This window comes from Somniosus microcephalus, chromosome 4, assembly GCF_052327205.1.
Source record: "Somniosus microcephalus isolate GS21.2 chromosome 4, FLI_Smic_1.0, whole genome shotgun sequence".
Taxonomy (NCBI): Eukaryota; Metazoa; Chordata; class Chondrichthyes; order Squaliformes; family Somniosidae; genus Somniosus; species Somniosus microcephalus.
The window spans coordinates 55030695-55054876 of NC_140990.1; the positions used below are offsets into that span (position 1 = coordinate 55030695).

General features: G+C 46.0%; 1 protein-coding gene across 1 annotated transcript in view; it reads right to left on the reverse strand.

Annotated features, from left to right (window-relative positions):
- LOC147118931 (uncharacterized) overlaps window positions 1–24182 on the reverse strand; it is a 56431-nt gene that overhangs the window by 2317 nt on the left and 29932 nt on the right. The gene's annotated exons all lie outside the window — the stretch shown is intronic.

Consider the following 24182-nt stretch of genomic DNA (forward strand, 5'->3'; position numbering starts at 1 on the left):
GACTCAGTTGGTAGCACTCTCGCCTCTGAGGCATAAGGTTGTGGTTTCAAATCCCACTCCAGAGACTTGAGCACAAAAATCTAGGCTGACACTCCAGTGCAGTGCTGAGGGAGTGCTGCACTGTCGGAGGTGCCGTCTTTCGGATGAGACGTTAAACTGAGGCCCCGTCTGCTCTCTCAGGTGGATGTAAAAGATCCCATGGCACTATTTCAAGAAAGAAAGACTTGCATTTATATAGTGCTTTCATGACCACCAGATGTCTGGAAGTGCTTTACCGCCAATGAAGTACGACAATGAAGTAGTCACTGTTGTAATGTGGGAAAGAGCAGGGCAGTTATCCCCAGTCTCCTAGCCAATGTTTATCTCTCAATCAACATAAAAAGATAGATTATCTGGTCATTATCACATTGCTGTTTGTGGGAGCTTGCTGTGCGCTAATTGACTGCTGCGTTTCTTACATTACAACAGTGACTACAATTCAAAAGTACTTCATTGGCTGTAAAACACTTTGGGACGTCCGGTAGTGGTGAAAGGTGCTATAGAAATGCAAGTCTTTCTTTCTTCACTGGTCTCACCAGCGACCTCTTCTAGAAACATAGAAGATAGGAGCAGGAGTAGGCCATTCGAGCCTGCTCCGCCATTCAATGAGATCATGGCTGATCATCCAAATTCAGTACCCTGTCCCTGCCTTCTCCCCATATCCCTTGATCCCTTTAGCCTTAAGAAATATATCCAACTCCTTCTTGAATATATTTAATGAACTGGCCTCCACCACCCTCTGTGGCAGAGAATTCCACAGGTTCACCTCTCTCTGGGTGAAGAAATTCCTCCTCATTTCAGTCCTAAATGGATTACCCCTTATCCTTAGACTATGACCACTGGTTCTGGACTCCCTGACCATCGGAAACATCCTTCCTGCATCTAGTCTGTCCAGGCCTGACAGAATTTTATAGGTTTCGATGAGATCCCCTCTCAATCTTCTAAACTCCAGTGAGTATAAGCCCAATTGACACAATCTCTCCTCATACGTCATTCCTGCCATCCCAGGTATCAGCCTGGTGAATCTTCGCTGCACTCCCTCCATGGCAAGAACGTCCTTCCTCAGATAAGGCGACCAAAACTGCACACAATACTCGAGGTGCGGTCTCACCAAGGCCCTGTACAACTGCAGCAAGACATCCTTGTTCCTGTACTCGAACCCTCTTGCTACGAAGGCCAACATACCATTTGCCTTCTTAACCGCCTGCTGCACCTGCATGCTTACCTTCAGCGACTGGTGCACAAGAACACCCAGGTCTCTTTGCACTTCCCCTTCTCCCAATGTATTGCCATTCAAATAATAATCTGTCTTCCTGTTTTTGCCACCAAAGTGGTTAACCTCACATTTATCCACATTATAGTGCATTTGCCATGTTTCTGCCCAATCACCCAACCTGTCCAAATCGTACTGGAGTTTCACGACATCCTCCTCGCAGCATAACCTCCCACCCAGCTTTGTGTCGTCTGCAAATTTGGAGATATTACATCCAATTCCCTGGTCCAGATCATTAATGTATATTGTGAACAGCTGGGGTCCTAGGACTGATCCTTGCGGTACCCCAGTAGTCACTGCCTGCCACTCGGAAAATGACCCGTTTATTCCAACTCTCTGCTTTCTATCCACCAACCAGTTCTCCATCCAAGTCAATACCTTGCCCCCAATCCCATGTGCTTTAATTTTGCACGCTAATCTCTTATGCGGGACCTTATCGAAAGCCTTCTGAAAGTCCAAATACACCACATCCACTGGTTCTCCCTTATCTATTTTACCAGTTACATCCTCAAAAAATTCCAGTAATTAGTCAAGCATGATTTACCTTCTGTAAATCCATGTTGACTTTGTCCGATCCTGTCGCTGCTTTCCAAGTGATGGTTGTCTAGCTGACGGTTGATTGACATTACAAGAGGATTTGAGTACAGGACTAAAGAAGCCTTACTCCAATTATATAGGGCCTTGGTGAGACCACACCTGGAGTACTGTGTACAATTTTGGTCTCCTTACCTAAGGAAGGATATACTTGCCATAGGAGGAGTGCAACGAAGGTTCACGAGATTGATTCCTGGGATGGCGGGACTGTCGTATGAGAAGAGATTGAGTAAACTAGGCCTGTATTCTCTTGAATTCAGAAGAATGAGAGGGGATCTCATTGAAGCATACACAATTATTACAGGGCTTGATAGGATGGATGCTGGGAGAATGTTTCCCTTGGCTGGGGAGTCTAGAACCAGGGGCCACAGCCTCAGGATAAAGGGTCGGCCATTCAGGACTGAGATGAGAAGAAATTTCTTCACACAGAGGGTGGTGAATCTTTGGAATTCTCTACCCCAGAGGGTGGTGGAGGCTCAGTCATTGGGTATATTCACAACAGAAGTCGATAGATTTCTGACCAGTAAGGGCATCAAGGGATATGGGGATAGGGCCGGTGAATGGGGCTGAGGTGATGATCAGCCATGATCTCATTGAATGGTGGAGCAGGCTCGAGGGGCCGAATGGCCACTCCTGCTCCTACTGGGGACAGCGAGAGTCCGCGCAGGCACACGCGGGACGGCGGTTTGGGCCGAGTCCGGCACAGCGACCCCTCCCGGTCACCAAAGGCAATAATCATGCATGCCCAGAGGAGACCAACCCCCCTCCCCCACTGGGAGCTGCACTTGCGCACTCGGATCCTGTTGGACGGAGTCAGCGCAGGGCATTCCAGGAAAGGCCTTGGTGTCGGTTCCAGAGTCGCAATCGGTGGCGCAAAGTGAGTTTTCTCCGCTCCGATTGGGTGGAGAATCGCACGGGTTGGGGGGAGGGGTGGATCGGGAAAGAATAAAGAGAAATAGAAAAACCTGAGAGTCCGCGAGGCCCCGGACCGAGCGCAGTCAGTTGGACTGAGCACGTGATCTCCTCGGGGACACGTGACCCGGGCCCGCTGTAAGAAATCACAATAATTTACAGTTCTGAAGATCAATTTTTTTTGATCAAAGAATCCCTGGGCGTTGTGCTTTTAAATTTCCAGGGATGAAAATGGCTGTCACCACATGGCCGAAGACTAAGGACAATGCTCTGTTTACAAAGCAATTGAATGCTATTAGCATTTGTTTGTATATCGAGTGGATACATCTAAACTGCAGAAGAGACTTTTGTACCTTGAATGGGAAACGTTTAAGAATTGAATGGGTTTTAAATCACCCAGCACTGGACAATAGGGCTGTTGCATTCTCTTTTGTTTCAGCCCAGGGAGCTCCGGAAAACACATTAATCCGGTCCAACCACTCTGAGTTAGCCAATCACAGCTTTCTCTTGTGTATTGGACCCTTTGGGCGGGGAATTTTGCACACAGCCCTTGCAAGGCAGAACGGCAGGACCTGACCAGGTATAAAGATAGATGCTGAGAAGCTATCTCGCTCTCTCTTACTTCGCTTGACCACAGGTGAGCAGGGTGTTCTGACTCCTCAACAAGGCAACCTAGCAGGAGTTTGGGGTGGTGATTTGAGGGTAATTGCTAAGATTGTTTAAATAACATTGTAGCCATTGTATCCCTCGTTTTCGCCGTCTGCAACCCCCTGTTATATAGTTTTACTGTGATTACTGTGTTCGTGTGGGATAGTTTGATATTTTGATTATAGTTTCTTTTAGTTAATAAAACTTGATTTTTTTCTCTCATCCAAACTACGTGTCTGTTTTAATATCAATAATTATAAGCCCTGCAGTCAGAACTGGAAGGTGGGGTAGCGATTCGAAACCGCTGTTTAAAATTGGTTTTATTGCAATTGGTCTGAGTGCAGGCAAAGGCTGCAAGACCAGGAAAATTACTTTAAACCAGTTTAAAGAAGCCCCAACCCTTACACCGCGGCCTGATTGATGGGAGCTTCTGACCAATAGGGAGCGAGCGGGGCAGGGCTGGAGGAGCGAGCCGGCGGCAGGTCCTCCAACAAATCGGGGAGCCCGAGGGGCGGGACTAGCGCCAGCTGACCGTCTGATCCACAGGGCAGCGAGTTTCTTCAGTCCCTTGTTCGGGGCCAGGGGAGGCTGTGGGCCTTTATTCCCCTTATTGGACACAAGGCTCTTTGTCTCAACACACTGGCTCAGGTTTTAATAGAGACTTTTTAAATTCATCAATAAAAGCAGATAAACCTCGTGCTTCTGTGGAACAAACTTTCTAATATTTTATAGAATCATAGAATGGTTACAGCACAGAAGGAGGCCATTCGGCCCGTCGAGCCCGTGCCGGCTCTCTGCAAGACCACTTCAGCGAGTCCCACTCCCTGCCCTTTCCCCGTAACCCTGCACATTTCTTTACTTCAGGTACTTATCCAATTCCCTTTTGAAAGCCGTGATTGAATCTGCCTCCACCACCCTTTCAGGCAGTGCATTCCGGATCCAAACCACTCGCTGAGTAAAACATTTTTCCTCATGTCACCTTTGGTTCTTCTGCCAATCAACTTAAATCTGTGTCCTCTGGTTCTCGACCCTTCCGCCAATGGGAACAGTTTCTCTCTATCTACTCTGTCCAGAACCCTCATGATTTTGAACAGCTCTATCAAATCTCATCTCAACCTTCTTTGCTCTAAGGTTTCTCGAGTCTATCCACATAACTGAAGTCCCTCATCCCTGGAACGATTCTTGTAAATCTTTTCTGCACCCTCTCTAAGGCCTTCACACCCTTCATAAAGTGCAATGCCCAGAATTGGGCACAATACTCCAGTTGAGGCCAAATCAGGTAGTGCAAGGGTCCCCTGTGGCCATCCCCCTCTCAAACAGATATACCAATTTGGATATTGTTGAGGGAGATGGCTTATCGGGGGAAGGCAGCAGCAGCCAACTTCCTGGCACCGTGGGTGGTTCTGCTGCACAGGACGGGAGGAAAAAGAGCGGGAGAGCTATCGTGATAGGGGATTCTATTGTAAGGGGAATAGATAGGCATTTCTGCGGCCGCAAACAAGACTCCAGGATGGTATGTTGCCTCCCTGGTGCAAGGGTCAAGGATGTCTCGGAGCAGCTGCAGAGCATTCTGGAGGGGGAGGGTGAACACCCAGTTGTCATGGTGCAGAAAGGTACCAACGATATAGGTAAAAACCAGAATGAGGTCCTAAAAGCTGAATATACGGAGTTAGGAGGTAAATTAAAAAATAGGACCTCAAAGGTAGTAATCTCAGGATTGCTACCAGTGCCACGTGCTAGTCAGAGTAGAAATAGAAGGCTATTTCAGATGAATACGTGGCTAGAGGAATGGTGCAAGGGGGAGGGATTCAAATTCCTGGGACATTGGAAACGGTTCTGGGGGAGGTGGGACCAGCAAAAACTGGACGGTTTGCATCTGGGCAGGACCGGGACCGATGTCCTAGGGGGAGTGTTTGCTAGGCTGTTGGGGAGGGTTTAAACTAAAATGGCAGGGGGTTGGGAACCTGTGCAGCGAGACAGCAGTAAGGGAAACAAGGATAGAAGCAAAAGACAGGAAGGAGAAAACCAAAAGTGGCAGTCAGAGAAATCAAGGGTTTAAATCAAATATGGCTACAGTAAATAATAATTCTAAAAGGTCTGAGAGTGTTAAAAAAACAATCCTGAAGGCTTTGTGTCTTAATGCGAGGAGCATTCGTAATAAGGTGGATGAATTAGCTGTGCAAATAGAGGTAAACGGATATGTTATGATTGGGATTACGGAAACATGACTCCAGGGTGACCAAGGCTGGGAACTCAACACCCAGGGGTATTCAATATTCAGAAAATACAGGCAAAAAGGAAAAGGAGGTGGGGTAGCATTGCGGTTAAAGAGGAGATTAACACAATAGTAAGGAAGGATATTAGCTCTGATGATGTGGAATCTGTATGGGTAGAGCTGAGAAATACCAAGGGACAGAAAACGTTAGTGGGAGTTGTATACAGGCCCCCAAACAGTAATGCCGAGGTTAGGGATGGCATTAAACAGGAAATTAGAGACGCGTGCAATAAGGGCACAGCAGTTATCATGGGTGACTTTAATCTACATATAGATTGGGCTAACCAAATTAGGAACAATACTGTGGAGGAGGAATTCCTGGAGTGTATACGGGATGGTTTCCTGGACCAATATGCCGAGGAACGAACTAGAGATCAGGCCATCTTAGACTGGGTATTATGTAATGAGAAAGGATTAATTAGCAATCTTGTTGTGCGAGGCCCCTTGGGGCGGAGCGATCATAATATGATCGAATTCTTCATTAAGATGGAGAGTGAAGTATTTGACTCAGAGACTAGGGTTCTGAATTTAAGTAAAGGAAACTATGATGGTATGAGGCGCGAGTTCGTTAGGATGGATTGGGGAATGTTACTTAAAGGATTGACGGTGGATAAGCAATGGCAAACATTTAAAGATCGCATGGGTGAACTACAGAATTTGTTCATCCCTGTTTGGGATCAAAATAAAACAAAAAAGGTGACTCAACCATGGATAACAAGGGAAATTAGGGATAGCATAAGATCCAAGGAGAGGACATATAAATTGGCCAGAAAAAGCAGCAAACCTGAGGATTGGAAGCAGTTTAGTATTCAGCAAAGGAGGACAAAGGGATTAATTAAGAGAGGGAAACTAGAGTATGAGAGTAAGCTTGCAGTGAACATAAAAACTGATTGTAAAAGCTTCCATAGATATGTGAAGAGAAAAAGATTGGTGAAGTCAAGCGTAGGTCCCTTGCAGTCAGAATCAGGGGAATTTATAATGGGGAACAAAGAAATGGCAGACCAATTAAATACATACTTTGGTTCTGTCTTCACAAAGGAGGACACAAATAACCTCCCAGAGATGTCGGGGAACATAGGGTCTAATGAGAGGGAGGAACTGAATGAAATCAGTATTATTAGGGAAATGGTGTTAGGGAACTTGACGCAATTGAAGGCTGATAAATCCCCAGGGCCTGATAATCTACATCCTAGGGTACTTAAGGAAGTGGCCCTAGAAATAGTAGATGCATTGCTGGTCATATTCTAAAATTCTATAGATTCTGGAACAGTTCCCATGGATTGGAGGGTAGCTAATGTTATCCCACTATTCAAAAAAGGTGGTAGAGAGAAAACGGGGAATTATAGACCGGTAAGCCTGACATTGGTAGTGGGGAAAATGCTAGAGTCCATTATAAAAGATGTAATAGCAGAGCACTTGGAAAACAGTGACAGGATCGGACAAAGTCAACATGGATTTAAAAAAGGTAAATCGTGCTTGACTAATCTACTGGAATTTTTTGAGGATGTAACTGGTAGAATAGATAAGGGAGCACCAGTGGATGTGGTGTATTTGGACTTTCAGAAGGCTTTCGATAAGGTCCCGCATAAGAGATTAGCGTGTAAAGTTAAAGCACATGGGATTGGGGGCAAGGTACTGACTTGGATAGAGAACTGGCTGGCAGACAGGAAGCAAAGAGTTGGAATAAACGGCTCTTTTTCTGAGTGGCAGGCAGTGACTAGTGGGGTACCACAAGGATCGGTGCTAGGACCCCGGCTATTCACAATCTATATTAATGATCAAGACGAGGGAACTAGATGTAATATCTCCAAGTTTGCAGATGGCACAACGCTGGGTGGGCGTGTGTGCTGTGAGGAGGATGCCGAGAAACTACAGTATGATTTGGACAAGTTGGGTGATTGGGCAGAAGCATGGCAGATGCAGTATAATGTGGATAAATGCTAGGTTATCCACTTTGGTGGCAAAAACAGGAAGGCAGATTATTATCTGAACGGCAATAGATTGGGAGAAGGGGAAGTGCAATGAGACCTGGGTGTCCTTGTGCACCAGTTGCTGAAGGTAAGCATGCAGGTGCAGCAGGCGGTTAAGAAGGCAAACGGTATGTTGGCCTTCATAGCGAGAGGATTTGAGTACAGGAGCAAGGATGTCTTTCTGCAGTTGTACAGTGCCTTGGAGGGTCCACACCTTGAATATGTGTGCAGTTTTAGTCGCCTTATCTGAGGAAGGATGTTCTTGCCATGGAGGGAGTGCAGCGAAGATTCACCAGACTGATTCCTGGGATGGCAGGAATGACACATGAGGAGAGATTGGGTCGATTAGGCTTATATTCGCTAGAGTTTAGAAGAATGAGAGGGGATCTCATTGAAACTTATAAAATTCTAACAGGACTAGACAGACTAGATGCAGGAAGGATGTTGCCGATGGCGGGGAGTCCAGAACCAGGGGTCACAGTCTAAGGATAAGGGGTAAGCCATTTACGACTGAGATGTGGAGGAATTTCTTTACCCAGAGAGTGGTCAACCTGTGGAATTCTCTGCCACAGAAGGCAGTGGAGGCCAATTCATTAAATATATTCAAGAAGGAGTTAGATATATTTCTTGAGGCTAAAGGGATCAAGGGATATGGGGAGAAAGCAGGGACAGGGTACTGAATTTGGATGATCAGCCATGATCTCATTAAATGGCGGAGCGGGATCGAGGGGCCGAATGGCCTACTCCTGCTCCTATCTTCTATGTTTCTAAGCAGGAGTCGGCCATTTTGCCGTTCCAGCCTGCTCCGCCATTCAATAAGATCCTGGCTGATCTTCTACCTCATCTCCACTTTCCTGAACTATCCCCATATCCCTTGATTCCCTTAATATTCAAAAATCTATCGATCTCTGTCTTAAATATACTCCACGACTGAGCCTCCACAGCCCTCTGGGGTGGAGAATTCCAAAGATTCACCGCCCTCGGAGTGAAGAAGTTTCTTCTCATCTCAGTCAGCTGTGGCTCAGTTGGCAGCTTGTCTCTGGGTCAAAGGTTGTGGGTTCACGTCCCACTCCAGGGACTCGAGCACATCAATCTAGGCTGACCCTCCAGTGCAGTGCTGAGAGAGTGCGGCACTGTCAGAGGGGCCGTCTTTCAGATGAGATGTTAAATCGAGGCCCCGTCTGCTCTCTCAGGTGGACGTAAAAGATCCCATGGCACTATTTCAAAGACGAGCAGGGGAGTTATCCCCGGTGTCCAGGCCAATATTTATCCCTCAATCAACATAACACAAAAAACAGATTATCTGGTTACGATCACATTGCTGTTTGTGGGAGCTTGCTGTGCGCAAATTGTCTGCCACATTTCCTACATTACAACATTGCCTACACTCCAAAAGTACTTCATTGGCTGTAAAGCGCTTTGAGACGTCTGGTGGTCATGAAAGTCGCTATATAAATGCAAGTCTTTCTTTTTCTTTCTAAATGGCCGACCCCTTATTCTGAGACTGTGACCCCTGGTTCTAGACTCCCCAGACAGAGGAAACACCCTCCCTGCATCTACTCTGTCAAGCCCTGTAAGAACTTTGTATGTTTCAATGAAATCACCTCTCATTCTTCTAAACTCTAGAGAATATAGGCCTAGTCTACTCAATCTCTCCTCATAGGACAACCCTCTCATCCCAGGAACCAGTCTGGTGAACCTTTTCTGCCCTCCCTCTATGGCAAGTATATCCTTCCTTAGGTAAGGAGACCAAAACTGTGCACAATACTCCAGCTGTGGTCTCGCCAGGGCCCCAGTAAGACGTCTTTACTCTTATACTCAAATCCTCTTGTAATAAAGGCCAACATACCATTTGCTTTCCTGATTGCTTGCTGTACCTGCATGTTAACTTTCAGTGATTCGTGTACAAGGACACCAAGGTCCCTCTGAACACCAACATTTCCCAATCTCTTACCATTTAAAAAATACTGTTTTTCTATTTTTCCTACCAAAGTGGATAACTTCACATTTCTCCGTGTTATATTCCATTTGCCATATTTTTGCTACTCACTTAGCCTGTCTATATCCCCTTGAAGCTTCCTTGCATCCTATATATGTAGTATACAGCAACACACATAAATGCGATGGAAAGATGGCTCCCAACTTCCCTTAACTCCAACCCTCTGATTTCTGTTTTGTAGCCATCTTTCCATCCATTCTTCTGCCTGGCCCTTCACTCCACACGGCCTGACCTTGGTCATCTTCTAGATCTTATATACTGTTATGGATAGCAAGCTGGTTACAAAACAGAAAGTATGGGTCAGGAGTAGCTACTCAGACTGGCAAAAGGTGGAAAGTGGTGTTTCACAGGCTGGGCCCACTGTTTACATAAACGATTTGTACTCAGGAATCAGAAGAACAATTTCAAAATTTGTTGTTGGCACCAAGTTGGAGGATAAAGTTAATACTGAGGAAGACTGTGACAAAATACAAGAATATATTAATACCTTTGCAGAATGGGCGTGCAATTGACAAATGAATATCAATATAGATAAGTGTGAGGTGGTGTATTTTGGTAGGAAGAATGAGGAGGCCACATACTACTTGGAAATTAAAAGTCTAAATAGGGTAGAGGAGCAAAGTGATCTCGGGGTCCAGATACACAAGTCACTAATAGTAACAATGCAGGTTAATAAGGCCATAAAATAAGCATACAATGCACTGGGGTTCATTTCTAAAGGGATAGAATTTAACAACAGGGAAGTTATGTTAAACTTGTATTGAAACTTAGTTAGACCACACTTGGAATAGTGTGAACAGTTTTGGTCTCCATATTATAAAAAGTAGAGACACTGGAGAAGGTGCAAAAAAGACTGTCTATATCCCCTTGAAGCCTCCCTCTGTACCCAGGTCCCTCTGTACATCAGCATTTCCCAATCTATCACCATTTAAATAATACTCTGCCTTTCTGTTTTTCCTACCGAAGTGGATAACTTCACATTTATCCACGTTATACTGCATCTGCCATGTATTTGCCCACTCTCTCAACTTGTCTAAATCGCCTTGAAGCCTCTTTGCATCCTCCTCACAACTCACAATCCCAACTAATTTCGAGTCGTCAGCAAACTTGGAAATATTACATTTGGTCCCATCATCCAAATCATTGATGTAGATTGTGAATAGCTGGGACCCAAGCACTGATCCTTGTGATATCCCACTAGTTACAGCCTGCCAACCTGAAAATGACCCATTTATTCCTACTCTCTGTTTTCTGTCCGTTAACCAATCCTCAACCCATGCTAGTATATTACCCCCAATCCCATAAGCCCTAATTTTATTTCTTAGGCAGTCCCTCGGAACCGAGGATGACTTGCTTCCACATTAAAAATTAGTTCTCAGGTGACTGATGAGTCCATGCGGGACCTACAGTCTCTGTCACAGGTGGGGCAGACGGTGGTTGAAGGGGCAGGTGGGTGGGGAGCTTGGGTTGACGTGCACTCGTGCTGCCTGCGCTTGCTCCCGGCGAAGAGACTCGAGGTGTTCGGCGCCTTCCCGGATGCTTCTCCTCCACTTTGTGCGGTCTTGGGCCAGGGATTCCCAGGTGTCGGTGGGGATGTTGCACTTTTTCAAGGAGGCTTTGAGGGTGTCCTTGAAGCATTTCCTCTGCCCACCTGGGGCTCCCTTCCCGTGTCGGAGCTCCGAGTAGAGCGCTTGTTTTGGGAATCTCGTATCGGGCATGCGGACGATGTGACCCGTCCATCGGAGCTGATTGAGCGTGGTCAAAGTTTCGATGCTGGGGATGTTGGCCTGAGCAAGAACACTGACGATGGTGCACCTATCCTGCCAATGGATTTGCAGGATCTTGTGGAGTCAGCGTTGGTGGTACCTCTCCAGTGCTTTGAGGTGCCTGCTGTATATGGTCCATGTCTCTGAGGCATACAGCAGGGCGGGTATCACTGCAGCTCTGTAGACCATGAGCTTAGTGCCAGGTTTGAGGTCCTGGTCTTCAAACACTCTCTTCCTCAGGAGACCGAAGGCTGCACTGGCGCACTGAAGGCGGTGTTGGACTTCGTCGTCGATGTCTGCCCTTGTTGACAGTAGGCTCCCGAGGTATGGAAAGTGGTCCACGTTGTCCAAGGCCGTCGTGGATTTTGATAATCGGGGAGCAGTACTGTGTGGCAGGGGTAGGTTGGTAGAGGACCTTTGTCTTACGGATGTTTAGTGTAAGGCCCATGCTCTCGTACGTTCCAGTGAAGGTGTTGACAATGGTTTGGAGTTCGACCTCCGAGTGAGCGCAGACGCAAGCATCGTCTGCACACTGTAATTCGACAACAGAGGATGGGACAACCTTGGATCTGGACTGGAGGTGACGGAGGTTGAACAGTTTCCCGTTTGTTCTGTAAATTAGCTCCACTCCAGTGGGGAGCTTACTGAGGGTGAGATGAAGCATTGCAGCAAGGAAGATCGAGAAGAGCGTTGGTGCGATGACACAGCCTTGCTTGACCCCGATCCGTACATGAATTGGGTCTGTGGTGTAACCGTTGGTCAGGATCACGGCTTGCGTGTCGTCGTGAAGCAGGCGGAGGATGGTGACAAACTTTTGAGGGCAGCCGAATTTGAGGACACTCCATAATCCCTCACGGTTGACAGTGTCGAAGGCCTTTGTGAGATCAATGAAGGCCATGTACAGCGGTTGGTGCTGTTCCCTGCATTTCTCTTGTAGTTGACGCGTGGTGAAGATCATGTCCATTGTGCCCCTTAGTGGGCGGAATCCGCATTGCGACTCTGGGAGGAGCTCTTTGGCCACTGGGAAAAGGCGATTGAGGAGGATTCTTGCGATGACTTTCCCTGTGGCAGACAGCAGGGAAACTCCTCTGTAATTACCGCAATCGGACTTGTCACCTTTCTTGAAGATGGTCACAATTACGGCATCTCTGAGATCCCCTGGCATGCTCTCCTCCTTCCAGATGAGAAATTAGTTCATGAATTTGCGGCAGTAGTGCTTTTATTTAATAATCTCTTGTGTGACACCTTATCGAATGCTTTCTGAAAATCTAAATACACCACATCCACTGGTTCCCCCTTATCTATTCTGCTAGTTACAACCTCAGAAAACTCTAACAGATTTGTCAAACATGATTTCCCTTTCATAAATCTGTGTTGACTCTGCCGAATTTTATTATTATTTTCTAAGCGCCCTGTTACCATGTCCTTAATAATAGATTCTAGCATTTTCCCTATTACGGATGCCAGGCTAACAGGTCTGTCGTTCCCTGTTTTCTCTCTCCCCTTTCAACAACAACAACTTGTATTTATATAGCACCTTTAACGTAGTAAAACATCCCAAGGTGCTGCACAGGAGTATTGTAAGACAGAAAATTTGACACCGAGCCACATAAGGATAAATTTTGGCAGGTTACCAAAAGCTTGGTCAAAGAGGTAGGTTTTAAGGAGCATTTTAAAGGAGGAAAGAGAGGTAGTGAGGCAGGGGATTCCAGAGCTTAGGGCCGAGGCAACAGAAGGCACGGCCACCAATGGTTGAGTGATTATAATCAGGGATGCTCAAGAGGGCAGAATTAGAGGAGCGCAGATATCTCGGGGGTTTGTGGGGCTGAAGGAGTTACAGAGATAGGGAGGGCCGAGGCCATGGAGGGATTTGAAAATAAGGATGAGAATTTTGAAATTGAGGCGTTGCTTAACTGGGAGTCAATGTAGGTCAGCGAGCACAGGGGAGATGGACGAACGGGAATGGTGCGAGTTAGGACATGGGCAGCCGAGTTTTGGATGACCTCAAGTTTATGTAGGGTGGAATGTGGGAGGCCAGCCAGGAGTGCACTGGAATAGTCAAGTTTAGAGGTAACAAAGGCATGGATGAGGGTTTCAGCAGCGGATGAGCTGAGGCAAGGGCCGAGATGGGCGATGTTACAGAGGTGGAAATAGGCGGTCTTTCTTAAATAGTGGGGTTACATTTGGTACCTTCCAATCCGCGGGAACCATTCTGGAATCTGGAATTTTGGAAAATGACAACCAATGCATCCACTATCTCTTTGGCTACCTCTTTCAAAACCCTAGGATGTAGGCCATCAGCTCCAGGGGATTTATTGGCTTTCAGTCCCGACTTTGGTTTGTAAAGAAGTCTCTCATGCAATACTTTGTCAAAGACCTTTTGGATGTCCAGGTACATTACACCATTTAATTCGGGATATGCCCCATTTAATTCGGGACGTCGTCTCTTTCAAAAAAGTCTAAGAAGTTGGTTAAGCAAGATCTATCTATTAACTCTGATTCTCTCTCCACAGATACTGCCTGATCTGCTGAGTATTTTCTGTTTTTATTTATAATAGAGAAGGGTGAAGCTGTGTCTGTCCCTTTAACGGCAGCTGCCCAGACACAGGGTGCTGTCCCTTTAAGAATGAGTGACGGGGACAATCCAGATTCCTTTTTCAGGTTTTCTGGGGAGGATGTCAGGAGCCCAGTGTGCAGGCGCGGGACAGGCTCTGCGCGGTCGCTGGGCGGAGCTGCAGGTCGGCGGGAGCGGGGTCGGGAGATTAATAAACTGCGGGTAGGCCGCGCCACAGGGCTTATAAAGTTGAAGAACAGCCTCAGGCCCGAATGAGATCCCGCAGCCCGGTCTGTGTTCCACCGGACGGCAGCGGTGAGGCTTTTTCTCGGTGACAGGCGCGGGTTACTTGCCGCCATCTTGGTGGAGGAAAGACAGACCGGTTCCACCTGCAGTATGGCGCATGCGCGGCCATCTTGGTACAGGAACAGAAAGTGAGCGGAGCTTCAGGGTCCCAGTGACCAGGAGAGACAATCATTGACTCATTGATTTTATTCTCACTCTGCACACAGCGGGTGTAGAGCTGAACCCAACCAGAGTAGAGGGAGGGGGAAAACTGGGAGTGGAGGAAAGAAATGTTGGAGATGGTGCGATGGGTTTGGATTTCAGCACAGGGAGGAGGGAGAGTGGGTGGGATGGGGATTTACAGCTTTGGGGGAAGAAGAGTGGAAAGAATGTTCCATAGAAGCTAGAATTGTCTGTTCTGAATTTATATCCTGTATTTACACTGATGACTTTTGTAAACTCCTTTTACAGGCTGTTAGAAGGGGAGGATTTGCAGACAGGAAACTCAAACCAAACATCACGTCAAGATCTGAGAGTCACTCAATTCATCAGGACCTGAATATCATCAGCCTTTGAATCTGGAAGGAGAAATGTTTGTCTGTTCTGTCTGTGGGAAAAGATTTCAAACATCAGTGTGACTGGAAAAGCACCGAGACACAGACACCCGAGTGAGAGTGTCCCAGTGCACTGACTGTGGAAAGAGCTTTAACCAGTTACACAGCCTGAAAAAACATCGCACCATTCACAGTGGGGAGAAACCGTACACGTGTTCTGTGTGTGGACGAGGCTTCAACTGATCATCCAACCTGGAGAGACACAAGGACACCCGCACCATGGAGAAACCGTGGAAATGTGGGGACTGTGGGAAGGGATTCAATTACCCATCCCAGCTGGAAACTCATCGACACAGTCACACTGGGGAGAGACTGTTCACCGGCTCCGTGTGTGGGAAGGGATTCACTCACTCATCTGCCCTCCGATCACACCAGTGATGAGACCCCTTTTAAATGCGCTGATTGTGGGAACTGCTTTAAAAGTTCTGAGGGACTAATTCAACATCAGCGAGTTCACACTGAAGAGACCGTTCAGTTGCTCTCACTGTGGGAAGAGGTTCAGACATTCTTGCCACCTCATTGTATACCAGCGAGTTCACACTGGGGAGAGGCCGTTCGCCTACTCCGTGTGTGGGTAGGGATTCATTTGTTCTTCCCAACATCTGAGACACCAGCAAGTTCACACTGGGGTGAGGCCATTCACCTGCTCTGTGTGTGGGAAGGGATTCACTCAGTCAGCCAACCTGCTGACACACCAGCGAGTTCATGATCGACTGCAGGGGTTGGATTCTGCTGATATTGCTGCTGTTAATGACATCCAGGACTGAACCATGTTCATTCTGGTAGTTCGCGTTTGTTTCTGCTGATGTTAATAACTCCTATAACTGGGCTGGAGTTTAATATTTTGATATGTCAAATAAATCAGCTTTGTTTCAAACACACAGTATGTCGAGTCCTTGATTTCTTCAAGATAAGAGGAGACTAATGTATGTCCTGTTACCGACTGCTCCATTTTTGGGCCTTTTCTCCTTTCCAACTCTAGGTTATTTCAGTTCTCATACCTTCGGTTACTCTCATGGACAAGTCCCAGCTCCCCATACATTCCAGAGTGCCTCTCCTAGCCTTGGTGTCCAGGGAAGGTATCGGTAACACGCCCGGGGTCACTAAACACAAAACCCAGTCTGTTAATCACTGCCAGCGACTGCACTTAGCGTGTGACCCACAGTATCTCTCTCACCTTCGATGTGTGAATAGAGCATCACGCCTCAGAACCTGGTTTTAAATTTAAATCCACTCAGCAAATGTATTTAACAAGTAAACACATCACATCAAATCATTGGCAAAAAGCCAGAGGGGAGATTAGACATTTTTCGCTCCGTGAGTTGTTGTGATCTGAAATGCACTGTCTGAAAGGGTGGTAGAAGCAAATTCAACAGTAATTTTCGAAAGCGAATTGGATCTACTTAAAGGAAAAGTTTGCAGGGCTATGGGGAAAGGGCAGGGGTTCATTTCTAGAGGGATAGAACTGAACAGCGGAGAAGTTCTGTTAAACTTGTTTTGAACCTTGGTTAGACCGCACTTGGAGCACTCTGCACAGTTCTGGTCTCCATGTTATCAAAGGATACAGAGGCACTGGATAGGGTGCAAAAAAGATTCACAGCGATGATGCCAGAACTGAGGGGATGTACTGATCAGGAAAAACTGATCAGTCTGGGGCTGATTTCTCGAGACCTAAGTAGCATGGATAGAGGGTTGGTTAACGGGCAGAAACAGAGAGTAGGGATAAACGGATCTTTCTCAGGTTGGCACGCTGTAACTAGTGGGGTGCCGCAAGGATCAGTGTTGGGGCCTCAGCTATTTACAATCTATATTAATGACCTAGATGAAGGGACCGAGAGTAATGTATCCAAGTTTGCTGATGATACAAAGCTAGGTGGGACAGTAAGCTGTGAGGAGAACACAGAGTCTGCAAAGTGATATAGATAGACTAAGTGAGTGGGCAGTAAGGTGGCAGATGGAGAATAATGTGGGGAAATGTGAGGTTATTCACTTTGGTAGGAAGAATAGAAAAACATAATATTTTTAAGGTGAGAAACTTTCAAATGTTGGTGTTCAGAGATATTTGGGTGTCCTCATGAAAGAATCACAGAAAGCTAGCATGCAGGTACAGCAAGCAATAAGGAAGGCAAATGGCATAGAAACATAGAAGATAGGAGCAGGAGTAGGCCATTCGGCCCCTCGAGCCTGCTCCGCCATTCAATGCGATCATGGCTGATCATCCAAATTCAGTACCCTGTCCCTGCTTTCTCCCCATATCCCTGGCTCCCATTAGCCTTAAGAAAAATATCTAACTCCTTCTTGAATATACTTAATGAATTGGCCTCAACTGTCTTCTGTGGTAGAGAATTCCACAGGTTCACCACTCTCTGGGTGAAGAAATTCCTCCTCATCTCTGTCCTAAATGGCTTACCCCTTATCCTTAGACTGTGACCCCTGGTTCTGGACTCCCCGACCATCGGGAACATCCTTCCTGCATCTAATCTGTCTAGTCCTGTTAGAATTTTATACGTTTCAATGAGATCCCCTCTCATTCTTCCAAACTCTAGCGAATATAAGCCTAATCGACCCAATCTCTCCTCGTACGTCATTCCTGCCATCCCAGGTATCAGCCTGGTGAATCTTCGCTGCACTCCCTCCATGGCAAGAACATCTTTCCTCAGATAAGGCGACCAAAACTGCACACAATACTCAAGGTGTGGTCCCTTCAAGGCCCTGTACAACTGCAGCAAGACATCCTTGCTCCTGTACTCGAATCCTCTCGCTATGAAGGCCAGCATACCGTTTGCCTTCTTTACCGCCTGCTGCACCTGCATGCTTACCTTCAGCGACTGGTGCACAAGGACACCCGGGTCTCGTTGCACTTCCCCTTTTCACAATCCATTGCCCCACTCTCTCTCTCCCTCTCCCCCACTCTCTCTCCCTCTCCCCCACTCTCTCTCCCTCTCCCCCACTCTCCCCCACTCTCCCTCCCTCTCCCTCCCTCTCCCCCACTCACTCTCCCTCCCTCTCCCCCACTCTCCCTCCCTCTCCCCCACTCTCTCTCCCTCTCCCCCTCTCTCCCCCACTCTCTCTCTCTCTCTCCCCCACTCAATTCAATTCAATTCAATCAATTCAAATCGCTTTATTGGCATGATAAGGTACATCTTATGTTGCCAAAGCATCGAAATACATTTATGGTTGAACACATAAACGCAGATCTATTCGTACAGTGTATAAACAGATATATCCCTGAGTGTATAAATATACATTCGTATAATTTGTATATACTCTTTTCTTCGGTTTACTGGTTGTCCCTCTGTTTATGGCAAGCTGTAACATAGTGTGTCGCCAGTGTTACACAGTTTCTCTCTTCCCCTAGTAGGTATGGGATTTTTGGTCGTCATTCAAATTTCTGAATTCAGGGCATATTTGTGAGAATTTTTGGTAGAAATTCTCCCTGATGCCCTGATATTTTCCACAAGCTGTGAGGAAGTGCATCTCTGTCTCCACCACTCCCTGACTGCAGTGAGAGCATATCCTGTCCTCTCTTGGCAGCCTGGTCTGCCTGTGTCTGCCTTTTTCGATCGCCAGGCTATGTTCGCTAAGTCTGTACCTTGTCAAGGTTTTTCTCAGTTTGCTATCCTTTACCATGGTCAGGTAATCAGCCATGTTGTATTGTCTGTTTAGGGCCAAGTAGCAATTGAGTTTGCTTTGGGTTTTTGTTGCTTCTGCCCAATATGACAGGTATTTTTCCTTTTGCTTAGTGACAATTGTGTTGGGTCGAATTCTCTGTGCTACGATGTCACTGTCCTGGGGCTGGTTATTGTTAGTAGTGTTAGTGGTTGCTTCACTGAGTCCCAGGACTAGTTGACTGAGGGTGTTCTTCTTTATGGTCCTCTCTTGGCATTTCAAGGCTTCGTAATGATAGCAGTGGGGGTTGCTCATCTTTAGGTGTTTCCAAAATTTGGTGGCTCTTTTTTGGATAGTAATTATTAGTGGATATTGGCCTAGTTCTGCCCTGCATGCATTGTTTACGGTTCTCCTTTGAGTCCGGAGGATACTTTTACAGAATTCTGCATGTAGGATCTCAATTGGGTGTTTGTCCCATTTTGCAAATTCTTGTTGTGTTAGCGGTCCCCACACCTCACTGCCATAGAGTGCAATTGGTTCAATTACTGATTTGAAAATTTTGAGCCAAATGCTAATTGGGATTTCTATTTGGGTTGATCTTTTAATGGTATAGAAAGCCCTTCTAGCTTTCTCTTTCAGTTCATTCACAGCCATTTTGAAATTTCCCGTAGAGCTGATTTTTATGCCCAAGTATGTGTAGTTAGTGGTTTGTTCGATTTTAGTTGTTCCTAGTGTGAGATTTATTTTGGGTCCCTGATGTCTGGATCTTTGCTGGAACACAAGGACTTTGGTTTTTTGGGGGTTTATTGTCAGGGCCCAGGTCTGACAGAACGACTCCAGCAGATCCAGGTTCTGCTGTAGACCCTCCTTAGTTGGTGACAGCAGAACCAGGTCATCTGCATAGAGGAGGAATTTAACCTTGGATTCATATAGGGTGAGGCCGGGTGCTGTAGATTGTTCAAGTAGTTTTGCCAGTTCATTTATGTAAATATTAAAGAGTGTCGGTGAGATTGGCGAGCCCTGCGTCACCCCCCGCCCCTGTGGGAAGTATTTTGTTTGTTTGTCTCCAATTTTAACTGCACATTTGTTGTTTGTATACATTGATTTAATTACATCGATTTAATTACATCATATGTTTTTCCCCCTACCCCGCTTTCGATAAGTTTCAGGAATAGACCGTCGTGCCAGATGGAATCGCAAGCCTTCTGGAAATCTATAAAGCATGTGTAGATTTTGCTTTTGTTTTGATGAACGTGTTTGTCAATTAGGGTCTGTAGGGTGAAGATATGATCTGATGTTCTATAGTTTGGCAGGAATCCAATTTGGCTTTTACTCAAGACATTGTGCTCCTCAAGGAAGTTTATAAGTCTTTTGTTTATGATACTACAGAAAACATTCCCCAGGTTACTGTTTACACAGATGCCTCGATAGTTATTTGGGTCAACTTTATCCCCACTTTTGTATATGGGCGTTATGAGTCCTTTGTTCCAGATATCAGGGAAGTAACCGACACTCAGAACCAAGTTGAAGAGTTTCAGTATAGCCAATTTCATTTTATCGTCCGTGTGTTTAATCATCTCGCTTAGGATGCCGTCTGCACCGCAAGCTTTTCCTGGTCGCAGGTCCTTGAGTTTTTCAATTAGCTCTTTTTCAGATATTATGGGGTCTATCGGGTTTTGGTTATCTTTTATGGCAAATTCTAGCTTTGCCAGTTTTTCGCATATTTGGTATTGCTCTGGGCTTAGTGTGTTTTTCTGGTATAATTTTTCAAAATGGTTTTCCCATGTGTCTCCATTTTGAATGACCAGTTCGTCGTGTTGTTTTTTGTGTAATGTATTCCAGTTGTCCCAGAAACAATTGGAATCAATGGATTCCTCAATGGAGATGAGTGTATTCTTAATATACTGCTCTTTCTTGGTTCTGAGTATGTTTTTGTATTGTGTTAGTGCCTGACAATAAGTAAGGCGTAATTCCTCGTTTTCTGGTTGTCTGTGTTTTTGGTTTGATATTTTTCTGAGTTTTTTCCTCATGTTCTGGCAATCGGAGTCAAACCATTTTTCGTAGTTTTTTGTTTTGGGTTTGTTCTTGCGAACTTTCAAGTTTGACATTGATGCCAGATTATCAAAAATATTATTTAGGTTATTCACTGCCCGGTTTATGCCTTCTTTATTGTGTGTGTATGTATTTTCCAGAAAAGGTGTCCAAGAGAGCTTGAGTTGTTTGGTTGCTAATTGCTTTCTGGTATTTTTCCGTGCTGTTTTTGGCCCATCCGTAAGATTTTTTAATGTTGTACAGTTTACTGGGTTGTGTTTCTGTGTTGGTTGTTTCTGTCCTTTCAAGATATGCAGTAATTTGACTGTGGTCTGACAGTGTTGTTTGTGGTTTGACTGTGAATGTTCTGAAAGAGGATGGGTCTAGATCTGTAATCATATAGTCTACGGTGCTGAAGCCAAGAGGTGAGCAATAGGTGGATCTTCCGAGGAAGTCTCCCAATAACCTACCATTGACAATGTACAGACCCAGGCTTCGACAGAGCTGCAGGAGCTGTTTTCCGTTAGCATTTGTCTGTTTGTCGCAGTTATGCCTGTGTGGATGGGAAGGGAGATCAAAGTGGTTATTCCCAAATATGTAATTATTCCCATGATTATTGGTGAAGTCTGGTTCTTCGCCCGTTCTTGAGTTGAGGTCCCCACATATCAACACATTTCCCTGGGCCTGGAATTGGATAATCTCCCTCTCTATGTTGGAGAAGGTGTCCTCTTTGAAGCACGGGGATTCTGCCGGGGGGATATAGAGTGTGCAAATGAAAACATCTTTCATGCTAGAGATGATGCCCCTCTTAATTTTTAGCCATAAGTGGTTTTCGCCCTTTTCCACAAATTCAATGCAACTCCTAAGCTCTGCTTTAATCCAAATCAGTATGCCTCCAGATTCTCTGCCCTGGGTTACTCCTGGCAATTTATTGGAGGGGACCACCAGCTCTGTGTACCCAATGGGACAGCCAGTGTGCCCTTCTCCTTTACACCAGGTTTCTTGTAAAAAGATAATATCTAGATCTTTAATCTCATCTAGGAACTCTGGGGTCACACTCTTCATGCCAGCATAGAAGAGCGTAGACCTTGGATATTCCAGGTTGAGATATATAAGGATTTCATGCTAAAATTGATCTTTTACTGTCTGTCTCTCTCTCACTCCCCCACTCTCTCTCTCTCTCTCCCCCCCACTCTCTCTCTCTCTCCCCCTCTCTCTCTCTCTCCCCCACTCTCTCTCTCTCTCTCTCTCCCCCACTCTCTCTCTCTCCCCCACTCTCTCTCTCTCTCCCCCTCTCTCTCTCTCTCTCCCTCCCCCTCTCTCTCTCTCTCCCCCACTCTCTCTCTCCCCCACTCACTCTCTCCCCCACTCACTCTCTCTCTCCCCCACTCTCTCTCTCTCTCTCTCTCTCTCCCCCACTCTCTCTCCCTCCCCCACTCTCTCTCCCTCCCCCACTCTCTCTCCCTCCCCCACTCTCTCTCTCTCTCCCCCACTCTCTCTCTCTCTCCCCCACTCTCTCTCCCCCACTCTCTCTCTCTCTCTCCCACTCTCTCTCTCTCTCTCCCCCACTCTCTCTCTCTCTCCCCCACTCTCTCTCTCTCCCCCACTCTCTCTCTCCCCCACTCTCTCTCTCTCTCTCTCCCACTCTCTCTCTCTCTCTCCCCCACTCTCTCTCTCTCTCTCCCCCACTCTCTCTCTCCCCCACTCTCTCTCTCTCTCCCCCACTCTCTCTCTCTCTCTCTCTCCCCCACTCTCTCAATTCATGTACCTCTCTCTCTCTCTCCCCCACTCTCAATTCAATTCAAATGCTTTATTGGCATGAAAGTTTACAGGGAACCATATTGCCAAAGCTTACATAACAAAAAGTACAGTTTTCCAACATTCTGTAGGTGTCAAACAATTTTGACCTTCGTTGGGTACATACAATATTAATTTAAACAATATTAATTTAAACAGTCGTTGTACATCGTTGGGTACATTCAGTGTTAATTTTAAACAGTCCTCAGGTTGTGACATGTTGTTACATATTTGGCACCAAGGTATGCTCTGTCTCCTTCTCCCAGGACTAATCTTAATTTTGACAGGTCATCCAATTCTTTGAAATCTGGGGTTGTTTCGCTAAGCTTGTCAAATAATATGTTTCTTGTTGTGTTGAATTTTTCGCATTTTAGGAGGAAATGCATCTCTGTCTCAACCTCGCCGGCCAGACATTGATCACATATTCTATTCTCTCTAGGCTGCCAGGATTTCTTGTATCTTCCTTTTTCAATTGCCAGTTGGTGGTCGCTTAGTCTGTACCTGGTGAGGGTCTGTCTCTGTTTGTGTCTCTGATGGTCGAGAGATAGTCTGCCAGTTTATATTCTCTTTTTAGGGCCCGGTAACATTCTAATCTGCTTTGGCTTTTGGTTATTTTGTTCCAATGTTCCAGGTAGGTTTCTTTGCATTGTTTAATGATTTGGTTCACTCGGATTGGTGTTTGGACGGCAGTGTTGGTCTGGACTGGTCAGGGTCCGACTGAGTAGGAGTACTTAGTTTCAGTAGCAGCTGACTCAGGGGACTCTTTTCTGGGTTTAGCTCTTGGAACTGGAAGGCTTTAAAATGAAGGGTGTCTGGGGAGCTAGATTTGAGGTGATTTAGGAAGTTTAGTGCTCGTTTTTGGATGTTTATTATCAGTGGGTATCTGCCTAGTTCGGCTCTGCATGCATTTGTTGGTGTTTTCCTTTGGGTGCGAAGAATGCTTCGGCAAAATTCTGCATGTAGGGCTTCTATTGTGTGTTTTTCCCATTTAGTGTAGCTATGGTGATTGAGCGGGCCCCATACTTCACTACCGTACAGCGCAATGGGCAGGATTATGCTGTCAAATATTTTGAGCCAGATTTTGATTGGGATTTGGATGTTGTAGAATTTTCTTTTCATTGCATGTAGGGCTCTTCGGGCTTTTTCTTTTAGTGCATTCACTGCTATGCTGAAGCTCCCTGATGCTGTAATGGTTAGACCAAGGTAAGTGTAGCTCATAGTGTGTCCTATGATGGTATCACTGAGAGTAAACTGGTATTTGTTTTCCTGACGCCTGGGCCTTTTTTGAAAAATCATGATGTTGGTTTTCTTTAGATTTACTGTTAGGGCCCAATTTTGGCAGTATTTGTCGAGTAGGTCTAATTGTTGCTGTAATCCCTGTTCTGTGGGAGACAGCAGAACCAGGTCGTCCACATAGAACAGGGATTTCACTTCTCCATCCAGGAGACACAGACCCGGTGACTCGCTTTGCTCCAGCATGTCTGCTAATTCATTTATGTTTCTGTTGAACAGGGTCGGGCTCAAATTGCAGCCCTGCTGGACGCCTCTTCTCTGGGTGAAGAAACCGGTGCATTTGTCTCCAATTTTGACACCGCATTTATTTTTCAGATACATCGATTTAATAAGGTCATAGACTTTGCCCCCTATTCCACACTGAAGAAGTTTATAATAGAGCCCTTCGTGCCAGATAGAGTCAAAAGCTTTCTTGAAGTCAATGAAACAAGCGAATATTTTCCCATTTTTTGTTTGGTGTATATGTTTTCCAATGAGAGTGTGAAGGGTATAGATATGGTCGGTGGTGCGGTGTTTTGGAAGA